Source organism: Mauremys mutica, chromosome 1, assembly GCF_020497125.1.
Source record: "Mauremys mutica isolate MM-2020 ecotype Southern chromosome 1, ASM2049712v1, whole genome shotgun sequence".
In the NCBI taxonomy this organism is placed as follows: domain Eukaryota; kingdom Metazoa; phylum Chordata; order Testudines; family Geoemydidae; genus Mauremys; species Mauremys mutica.
Genome location: NC_059072.1, coordinates 93,939,878 through 93,951,063, shown reverse-complemented (window position 1 = coordinate 93,951,063; position 11,186 = coordinate 93,939,878). Strand labels below are relative to the sequence as shown.

The following is an 11,186-nucleotide window of genomic DNA, read 5'->3' as shown; positions in this document are numbered from 1 at the left end:
TGAAATAGTATAACCATTGTTCTGTAAAATGTATCTTTCTAAATATTTATCTCCCTCATGCAGCTGCAAATTTTTCAACCATCCCTCCTCCATCCCAAAGGCTAGCACAGATAAGGCGGAGGAAAAAGAAGACGCGAGATGAGATGTTCTCGGATATTATGGAAGTTACACGCAATGAAAGAGCTCATCTGAATGAGTGGAAGGACGTGGTTTCAAATTACAGGAAAGAGGCCAGTGAACGTGAGGACAGGAGGGACAACCGAGATGAGAGGTGGCGGCAGGAAGACCGGCAGGAAAATCAGCGGTGGCGGCAGGAAGATCAGCGGTGGCGGGATGCAACTCTGGGGCTGCTGTGTGATCAAACTGACATGCTCCTGCGTCTTGTGGAGCTTCAGGAACGGCAGCAGGATCACAGAGTGCCGCTGCAGCCCCTGTATAACCACCCTCAACCCTCACCATGTTCCATATCCTCCTCACCCAGACGTGTAAGAACGCGTGGGGGGAGGCTCCGTGCACCCGCCCACTCCACCCCCGTGGACAGCCCAACCAGAAGGATGTCGTTACTGTGAATTTTTTTTAATGGCCTTCTCCATCCCTCCTATCCTCCTCCCAAACCACACCCTTACTTCTCTCCCTCTTTTTATAATGAATCAATAAAGAATTCATGCTTTTTAAATGAGAGTGACTTTATTTGCATAAGTAAGCTGTACTCGAAGGGGGAGGGTGAGTTGCTAACAGGGAATGAGTCAGTCAAGGCGGGGTGGGTGTTCATCAACAAACACAGCAGTCACACTGTACCCTGGCCATTGATGAAGCTCGTTTTCAAAGCTTCTCTGATGCGCACCGCTTCCTGGTGTGCTCTTCTAATCTCCCTGGTGTCTGGCTGTGCGTAATCAGCGGCCAGGTGATTTGCCTCAGCCTCCCACCCCGCCATAAAGGTCTCCCCCTTACTCTCACAGAGGTTGTGGAGAATACAGCAAGCAGTAATAACATAGGGGACATTGGTTTGGCTGAGGTCTGAGCGAGTCAGTAATGTCCGCCAGCGCGCCTTTAAACGGCCAAATGCACATTCCACCACCATTCTGCACTTGCTCAGCCTGTAATTGAACAGATCCTGACCACTGTCCAGGCTGCCTGTGTATGGCTTCATGAGCCATGGCATCAAGGGGTAGGCTGGGTCCCCCAGGATAACGACAGGCATTTCAACATCCCCAACTGTTATTTTCTGGTCTGGGAAGTAATCCCCTTGCTGCAGCCATTTAAACAGAGTAGTGCTTCTGAATACGCGAGCGTCATGAACCCTCCCTGGCCATCCCACGTGGATGTTTGTGAAACGTCCCTTGTGATCTACCAGTGCTTGCAGCACCATTGAAAAGTATCCCTTGCGGTTTACGTACTGGGTGCCCTGGCGCTGCGGTGCCAAGATAGGGATATGGGTTCCATCTATCGCCCCCCCCCACAGTTAGGGAATCCCAGTGCAGCAAAGCCATTCACTATGGCCTGCACATTTCCCAGAGTCACAATCTTTCGTAGCAGCAGCTTAGTGATTGCTTTGGCTACTTGCATCACAGCAGCCCCCACAGTAGATTTTCCAACTCCAAATTGATTCCCGACTGACCGGTAGCTGTCTGGCGTTGCAAGCTTCCACAGGGCTATCGCCACTCGCTTCTCTACTGTGAGGGCTGCTCTCATCTTGGTATTATGGCGTTTCAGGGCAGGGGCAAGCAAGTCACAAAGTTCCATGAAAGTGCCCTTACGCATGCGAAAGTTTCGCAGCCACTGGGAATCGTCCCACACCTGCAACACAATGCGGTCCCACCAGTCAGTGCTTGTTTCCCGGGCCCAAAATCGGCGTTCAATGGATAGAATCTGCCCCATTACCATCAGGATCTCCAAAGCGCAGGGGCCCGCGGTTTGAGAGAATTCTGTGTCCATGTCCTCATCACTGTCATTGCCGCGCTGCCGTATCCGCCTCCTCCTCACCTCGGATTGAAGGTCCTGGTTCAGCATATACTGCACGAGAGTGCGCGAGGTGTTTAAAACATCCACGATTGCGTTATGGAGCTGAGCAGGGTCCATGCTTGCTGTGTTATGGCGTCTGCACAGTTCACCAAGCAAAAAAAGGCGCGAAACGGTTGTCTGCTGCTCAGGGAGGGAGGGGTGAGGCTGTACCCAGAACCACACGCGACAATGATTTTTGCCCCATCGGGCACTGGGATCTCAACCCGGAAATGCCAAGGGGCGGAGGAGGCTGCGGGAACTATGGGATAGCTACGGGATAGCTACCCACAGCGCAACGCTCCAGAAATCGACGCTAGCCTCGGACCATGGACGCACACTACCGATTTAATGTGTTTAGTGTGGCCGCGCGCACTCGATTTTATAAAATCTGTTTTACAAAACCGGTTTATGCAAATTCGGAATAGTCCCGTAGTGTAGACGTACCCTAAGAGTTGCTGGCTCGGTATGTTGTGGCTGGGCACCTACTCAGGTTTGGTACTGTAGGGGGCTCTTCTCTATGACAGCCTTTTCCCTCACACAGGTGAGATGTAAAACAGGTCCTGACTACCTGTGGTTATTAAAGATCACATAGGACTTCTTACTGTAAATTCTATATAAATGGCACAATAAATCCATTTACATCAAACAAGCTTTAGTGAGAGGAAGAATGGTCTGATGGAACTCAAGATTTGGGTTTAGTTCCTAGCTCCACCCCAGACTTCATGTGTGAGCTTGGACAAATCACTGTGGGCTTCATTTTTCAGGTAGTGCTGAGCATCTGCTACTCCAGATGAAGCCACTTGAGCTGTTCTTGCATCTTACTTCACACCTGTTCTTTTTTTGGCAAATCTGGAATTGTTAATTGGATGTTTCTCTTCCCTGCACAAACCCACCAGTACCACCAAGAACTTGAGATTCTTGTCTTCATCGCCTTATTTCAATATCACGTCTCTTTCTCCCCCCCAAATCTATCCGTTTTGGGATGTACCCTCTGTAGATGTAGGCATGTGTCTAGCTCGCTCCACGCTCCATCATGTATCTGAAGTAGTGGAGTAAGGTTTTCTGTTGTTGGGTTTTTGGGGGCTGGCAAGAGGGTTATAAGAAGGTGGGTGGGATTGATACACCATTGAAATAAATGTAGTGATTGATGTGATGACAAAAGGGAATCAGGGAGGAGACAGCTCTATGCCAAATTGCAGCCCATTGTTCAAAAGATCTTCCTAAGAAATGTTCCCTTACCTGTAGATGGGCACATTTTTCTTCTATATCTATATATAGTTCTAAGAAAAGACTTAAGATCAACCCTCTATAGCAGTGGTGGGCAACCTGCAGCCCATCAGGGTAATCCACTGGTGGGCCACGATACAGTTTGTTTACATTGACCGTCCGCAGGCACAGCCGCCCACAGCTCCCAGTAGCTGCGGTTCGCTGTTTCAGGCCAATGGGAGCTGCGAGAAGTGGCGCAGGCAGCAGGGACGTGCTGGCCACCGCTTTCTACAGGCCACCCACCTCTGCTCTATAGCCTGTGACCTGGATAATTATCCATAATATTAATAGGGTTGTATTTGGAATCCTAACACATACTTATATTAACCTATCCTAATATGTATTAGTTGTATAATGTGTTCATTGTAAATATGCCAGTATAGAAAGGTTAGGTATTTCAAAATCCTATGGTACTTGTTGCAAAAGTAGGAGTGTTATTCTAAGTATTCTGGCTAACATCCAAAACAAGTAATGGCATTCTGCCAACTTGGACTCCCCACTGGAGTTTCAAATAAATATAATAATCGTCTTTGCTTCTTGTCTTAAACCATTGTGTATTGTTGCTGTATGTTGCTAAACAGCTGCCACATTCCATCCCAGAGTTGGCTATGTTTCACTGGTGACTCAAGTTGTCCCTATTTACATATGAACCATAAAACTCTTTGAGATTCTTTGCAAAAGAAGCACAGTATACATGGAAGCTATTAATATTTATCTTCTGAAGCTGAGAACATAACTGAAAAGAGAGGGACTAGAACAACTGAGTTCAGGCTACTGAACAGTCAGAATTGATGAGACGAGAGATGTCCTGAAGGAATAAGAGCAAAGAGCGTAAGGAATTTTCTGCATGAAGGATTTAAAGCACAGTGGACCATGGGAGGGAAAAGATTAGGACTCACTCTGTTTGAAACAAGAGAAGCTATGACAGGTACAGTGTTATGGTGGCATAGCACTAACGCCTTAATCAAGGGTGACTCTCCCTTTCCACTATAATGTCCATTTGGGAAAACACACACACACACAAATTAGCCAGGCTGCCAACACACACACACAAATATTGGTGTGTGAGATTCTCTACTAAGGGAGTTTTCCATAACTTGAGGCAAATTAGATGGGAAATTCTACTGGAAGACAGTTCTGACTTCTGTGAGGGTACGTCTACACTACGGGACTATTCCGAATTTGCATAAACCGGTTTTGTAAAACAGATTTTATAAAATCGAGTGTGCGCGGCCACACTAAACACATTAAATCGGTGGTGTGCGTCCATGGTCCGAGGCTAGCGTCGATTTCTGGAGCGTTGCACTGTGGGTAGCTATCCCGTAGCTATCCCATAGTTCCCGCAGCCTCCCCCGCCCCTTGGCATTTCCGGGTTGAGATCCCAGTGCCTGATGGGGCAAAAATCATTTTCGCGGGTGGTTCTGGGTACAGCCTCACCCCTCCCTCCCTCCCTGACAGCGGCAGACAACCGTTTCGCGCCTTTTTTGCTTGGTGAACCGTGCAGACGCCATAGCACAGCAAGCATGGACCCTGCTCAGCTCCATACCGCAATCGTGGATGTTTTAAACACCTCGCGCACTCTCGTGCAGTATATGCTGAACCAGGACCTTCGAACCGAGGCGAGTAAGAGGCGGATACGGCAGCGCGGCGATGACAGTGATGAGGACGTGGACACAGAATTATCTCAAACCGCGGGCCCCGGCGCTTTGGAGATCCTGATGGTAATGGGGCAGATTCTATCCATTGAACGCCGATTTTGGGCCCGGGAAACAAGCACTGACTGGTGGGACCGCATTGTGTTGCAGGTGTGGGACGATTCCCAGTGGCTGCGAAACTTTCGCATGCGTAAGGGCACTTTCATGGAACTTTGTGACTTGCTTGCCCCTGCCCTGAAACGCCATAATACCAAGATGAGAGCAGCCCTCACAGTAGAGAAGCGAGTGGCGATAGCCCTGTGGAAGCTTGCAACGCCAGACAGCTACCGGTCAGTCGGGAATCAATTTGGAGTTGGAAAATCTACTGTGGGGGCTGCTGTGATGCAAGTAGCCAAAGCAATCACTAAGCTGCTGCTACGAAAGGTTGTGACTCTGGGAAACGTGCAGGCCATAGTGGATGGCTTTGCTGCAATGGGATTCCCTAACTGTGGGGGGGCGATAGATGGAACCCATATCCCTATCTTGGCACCGCAGCACCAGGGCACCCAGTACGTAAACCGGAAGGGGTACTTTTCAATGGTGCTGCAAGCACTGGTGGATCACAAGGGACGTTTCACAAACATCCACGCGGGATGGCCAGGGAGGGTTCATGACGCTCGCGTATTCAGAAGCACTACTCTGTTTAAACGGCTGCAACAAGGGACTTACTTCCCAGACCAGAAAATAACAGTTGGGGATGTTGAAATGCCTGTCGTTATCCTGGGGGACCCAGCCTACCCCTTGATGCCATGGCTCATGAAGCCATACACAGGCAGCCTGGACAGTGGTCAGGATCTGTTCAATTACAGGCTGAGCAAGTGCAGAATGGTGGTGGAATGTGCATTTGGCCGTTTAAAGGCGCGCTGGCGCACATTACTGACTCGCTCAGACCTCAGCCAAACCAATGTCCCCTATGTTATTGCTGCTTGCTGTATTCTCCACAATCTCTGTGAGAGTAAGGGGGAGACCTTTATGGCGGGGTGGGAGGCTGAGGCAAATCACCTGGCCGCTGATTACGCGCAGCCAGACACCAGGGAGATTAGAAGAGCACACCAGGAAGCGGTGCGCATCAGAGAAGCTTTGAAAACGAGCTTCATCAATGGCCAGGGTACAGTGTGACTGCTGTGTTTGTTGATGAACACCCAACCCCCTTGATTGACTCAGTCCCTGTAAGCAACTCCCCCTCCCCCTTCGAGTACAGCTTACTTATGCAAATAAAGTCACTCATTTAAAAAGCATGAATTCTTTATTGATTCATTATAAAAAGAGGGAGAGAAGTAAGGGTGTGCTTTGGGAGGAGGAAAGGAGGGATGGAGAAGGCCATTAAAAAAATAAAATTCAGAGTAACGACATCCTTCTGGTTGGGCTGTCCACGGGGGTGGAGTGGGCGGGTGCACGGAGCCTCCCCCCACGCGTTCTTACATGTCTGGGTGAGGAGGCTAAGGAACATGGTGAGGGGGGAGGGTGGTTATACAGGGGCTGCAGCGGCACTCTGTGATCCTGCTGCCGTTCCTGAAGCTCCACAAGACGCCGGAGCATGTCAGTTTGATCACGCAGCAGCCCCAGAGTTGCATCCCGCCACCGCTGATCTTCCTGCCGCCACCGCTGATTTTCCTGCCGGTCTTCCTGCCGCCACCTCTCATCTCGGTTGTCCCTCCTGTCCTCACGTTCATCCCTCCTGTCCTCACGTTCACTGGCCTCTTTCCTGTAATTTGAAACCACGTCCTTCCACTCATTCAGATGAGCTCTTTCATTGCGTGTAACTTCCATAATATCCGAGAACATCTCATCTCGCGTCTTCTTTTTCCTCCGCCTTATCTGTGCTAGCCTTTGGGATGGAGGAGGGACGCTTGAAATATTTGCAGCTGCATGAGGGAGATAAATATTTAGAAAGATACATTTTACAGAACAATGGTTATACTCTTTCACAGTGAAAAGCACTATTCACCTTACATAGCACATGTGATTTCCCTACAAGGTCGCATTTTTCATCTTAATAGTGCCTGCTTGCAACTCTTGGGTTACAGATCTCAGACACAGGTCCAGGCATCAGGATTCAGCTTGCATGCGGCCATGGTAAGCCACTGTCTCAGTGATTTACCCCTCCCCCCCCAACGCATGGCTAATACCACGCTAGCTCCCTGCTAATCAACAACCTTCCCCCTCCCCCCCACCCACTGCTTGTCCGGTAGCTTGGGGAAGATCGCCTCGCCGGTGACCAAACAGAAAAGATCATCGGCATTTCACTCCTCCCCTCCCCCCGCTTCGCTACGTGCAGGAAAGTGTTTTTTTTAAGCTGCTGCATTCCACGAACCCAGTAGAAAAATGGCCACCCCCCCTTACTTAAATTCCTGATTTCTAACCAGGTTATCCTGAACGATATCACTTTGCTGAGGATAACAGAACAAGATAAAGAGCGCATGCTTCTTGAATGCCAGCAGTCACCGGGACCATACGCCGCTATGCTTTGCCACGCAATGATACCTGATTACTTGCTACATGCATGGCATGGTAAAGTGTCCTACCATGGTGGGCGGAACAAGGATGCTTTGCCCAGAAACCTTCTGCAAAGGCTTCTGGAGTACCTACAGGAGCGCTTCATCGAGATGTCCCTGGAGGATTTCCTCTCAATCCCTGGACATGTTAACAAACTTTTCTAAGTAACTATACTGTCTGCGAATGCGTCCCAAGTCCTCAGGGCAAATCAATCATTAAAAAAGGCTTGCTTAAAAAACACTGTTTGCTATTTGCAAAGGTACACTCACCAGAGCTCCCTTCCATGGCGTCATTCTCTGGAATAGTTGCTTGTGAGGGCTGGGAGCAGGGTAATTCCGTCAGGGTGATAAAAAGCTCCTGGCTGCTGGGGGTCACGGAGTGCTGTGTGCTCTCTGCGAGGTCTTCCTCCTCTTCTTCATCTTCATCTTCCCCGTCTGACATGGCAGAGATTACAACCCCCACCTCGGAATCCACGGTCAGGGGTGGGGTACTTGTGGCGCAGCCCCCTAAAATTGCATGCAGCTCAGCATAGAAGCGGCATGTTTTTCGACCTGCCCCGGACCTTCCGTTTGCTTCTTTGGTTTTCTGGTAGGCTTGTCTGAGCTCCTTAACTTTCACTCTGCACTGCACGGAGTCCCTGCTGTGGCCTTTATCCGTCATAGACTTAGAAATTCTTTCAAATACTTTTTCATTTCGTCTTTTGGAACGCAGTTCTGTTAGCACTGAATCCTCTCCCCATATAGCGATCAGATCCATTACCTCCCGAGCGGTCCATGCTGGGGCTCTTTTTCGATTCTCAGGAGACTGCATTGTTAACTGTGCTGATGAGCTGTGCGTGGTCACCTGTGATGATGAGCTCTCCACGCTGGGGAAGCAGGAAATGAATTTCAAAAGTTCGCGGGGCTTTTCCTGTCTACCTGGCCAGTGCATCCGAGTTGAGAATGCTGTCCAGAGCGGTCAGTGGTGCACTGTGGGATAGCTCCCGGAGGCCAATACCGTCGATTGCGGCCACACTAACCCTATTCCGATATGTTAATACCGATATTAGCGCTACTCCTCTCGTCGGGCAGGAGTACAGAAACCGATTTAAAGAGCCATTAAAATCGATATAAGGTGCCTCCTAGTGTGGACGGTTGTGGCGTTAAATCGGTTTTAGGCTCCTAAAACCGATTTAAACGCCTAGTGTAGACCAGGCCTGAGAGGTAGTATTTTGATCATGTGCACAAGTGTGCTAGATGCTTTAAGAGGTTCCTAACACTCCTTCCCCCAGCCCACCCAATTGCACAAGAACAGCTTGACCTAGAAATGCCACATTTGTGTTGCTGTGCTGGCTTTCTCCAGGAGGAGAGCTTGTCAGCATCTTAGTAGGCTACTGATTTAGGGTCAGATTCCAATATGCTTCTGTGGAGTGTGATACTTAATACGTTGTCCCATTGATTTCATAGAGACTACTCACAAAGTAAGACAAAGGGGTGCTACTGTGCATGAGTAAAAGGGGCAGACTCTGTCCCTGAGTAAAGTGGGGCAATAAACATTTCAGGATGCCCACACGTTCCGCATACGCATATGGAGTCCGGCAGAACTGCTGTGATCTGGCATGGGACCATAAGGCCTCAGTTGTAGCTACTCTGCCAGGTGTGCTTTAGGTTAGGATGTTCACAGTCCCACACTGTATCCTTCCTAAGGCCCATGTTGGAGCAGCTGTGCCATCTGCACCTTAGCTTCCACATAGCCACAGATGACAATTTAACACATGGGCCACTTCACCTTGAATGGTCCCTCAGAATATGTGCTAACTACTTATGCTATAAACTATCTGTTCAATCTTGTATTTAGTTGTGACACTCTGAGTACCTTTCCCAGATCTGAAGAAGAGCTCAGTGTAAGCTCGAAAGCTTGTCTCTCTCACCAACAGAAGTTAGTCTAATAAAAAATATTACCTCACCCATCTTATCATTCTAATATCCTGGGACCAACACAGCTATCGCAATAGTGCATAAAACTGTCTAGAAACACCTGAGGAAATGTAATGGGGTCCCTGGGGTGCAACCTGGATTGTGGGACCACTAAGCCCTCTGTCCCAACAACCAGAAGTATCTATCTCACCCTGTGATGCTATTGGCAAGCTACAAACCTCTGGCAGGTTCAGCACTTAGACATCCACAGGCAGGGACACACCCAACTGAGCTGCATGAATGTTTTCCCCAGACACTCATGAACCAACAATAGAGAGGCTCCAGCCAATTCTCCCCAGCCTGGCACCCCAGAACTGTACTGTCTTCCCCTGATCAGAACCCTGACCAGTGTAAGTTCATTACCCAGTTTACCTCTCTCTCGATGTGGAGAGAACACACACTGTCCTTTGTAAACTGAGCTGAGATTTCCCAAGTACTTCAACCAAAACACACTGTTTTAGGTAAAATATAAAACAGATTTATTAACTACAGATAGATTTTTAAGTGTTTATAATTAGCAAGCGTAGAGATCAAAATTGGTTACCTAAGAAACAAAAATAAATTTGCAGTCTGAGTTCTATAAACTAAACAGGATTTGAGTCAAGCAGTGTCTCACCCTGACAGATGGTACAAACTGGTCACACAACTTCAATGCACAGGCTAGAACTGCCTTCCAGCCCAGGACCACCCTCCCCTGGTTCAAAGACTTTGTCCTCTAGACATGTTTCCAGGTGTTGAGTTGTGGGAAGGTGAGACCAAGTCATGATGTCACTTCCCCTCTTTATAGTTTCTTCCAGCTTGCTGGAAAGATCTTTTGCTATAATGTGGGTCAACCAGTCTCCATTGTATATGAGATGTTGGGAGAGTGGATTCCCTTCAATGGGCCATCCGCGCATCTGGCTGCTTCACTGTACCCAAAAGGTTGGTTGTGAGTGTTCCCAACCTCACAACATATTTCAGTAACACACACATAGCAAAATATCATAACTTCCCATACAATGGTAACACATACAATCCAACAGGGTATTAATATTCAACAGATCAAGACTTTAAAAATGATACCTCACAAGGCACAAAACATATACTTATATGACAGTGATGAATATGGGGGTTCCAGAGTGCTATTTTGAGGTACAGAGTACCACAGGAAATAGCTAGGCAAAACACTGAATATGGCCTGAAGATTGTAAATATCCATGATTTAAAACACCCATAAGAGAGACTATTGCAAATTTCTCAAAAAAACAACTGTTAGCCTGGAAATCCAAAGTGAAGGTTCCTGGGATGGTGTGTATAGACCTCATGCTGCAAACAAAGGGTTAACAGGTGCCTAAGAGTCCAGTTAGTTCCTGAAGGGTGGGCCAGGCCCAATTTAGTATTAGGCCCAGCTGCAGAGGAGCTGGGTCATTATAAACAGGAAGGAATGCTAGGAGAAGGGTGTGTGCCCTGGGGATCTCTACTTTGTTATAGCTATCTGCAGTGTCAGAGAGTTGACCTATGAATAGGGTTGCTATGTGGCTGGTTTTCAACTAGCTTCCTTGTTAGTTTCTTTTTTTCAGTGGGGACATGTTAGAATGCTCTACGTTTCACACCCCTGTAACCCAGGTAAGAAAAGTGACAAAATATCAAAATGCACTTTTTTAAATCTGTGTGTGTGTAAAATGTTTCCCTCATCCACTTTAGCTATAGGTGGATGCTTTTTGTTAGGTGGCCAGTGGCTGGCTTTTGTTGGTGTTTGGATGATAGCCAATGGCTGTTCTTATGGCTCAGCAGT

General features: G+C 48.2%; 1 protein-coding gene across 2 annotated transcripts in view; it reads left to right on the top strand.

The window, feature by feature from the left end:
• The first annotated feature begins 10,875 nt into the window (after positions 1-10,875).
• MGAT3 (beta-1,4-mannosyl-glycoprotein 4-beta-N-acetylglucosaminyltransferase) overlaps positions 10,876-11,186 on the top strand; it is a 68,685-nt gene continuing 68,374 nt past the window's right edge. The window contains exon 1 of one of the 2 annotated variants that reach the window (XM_044984885.1): positions 10,876-11,017. The gene's annotated coding sequence lies outside the window, so the exon portion shown is untranslated. The remainder of the gene's footprint in view (positions 11,018-11,186) is intronic. The other variant, XM_044984760.1, reaches the window with a different exon arrangement.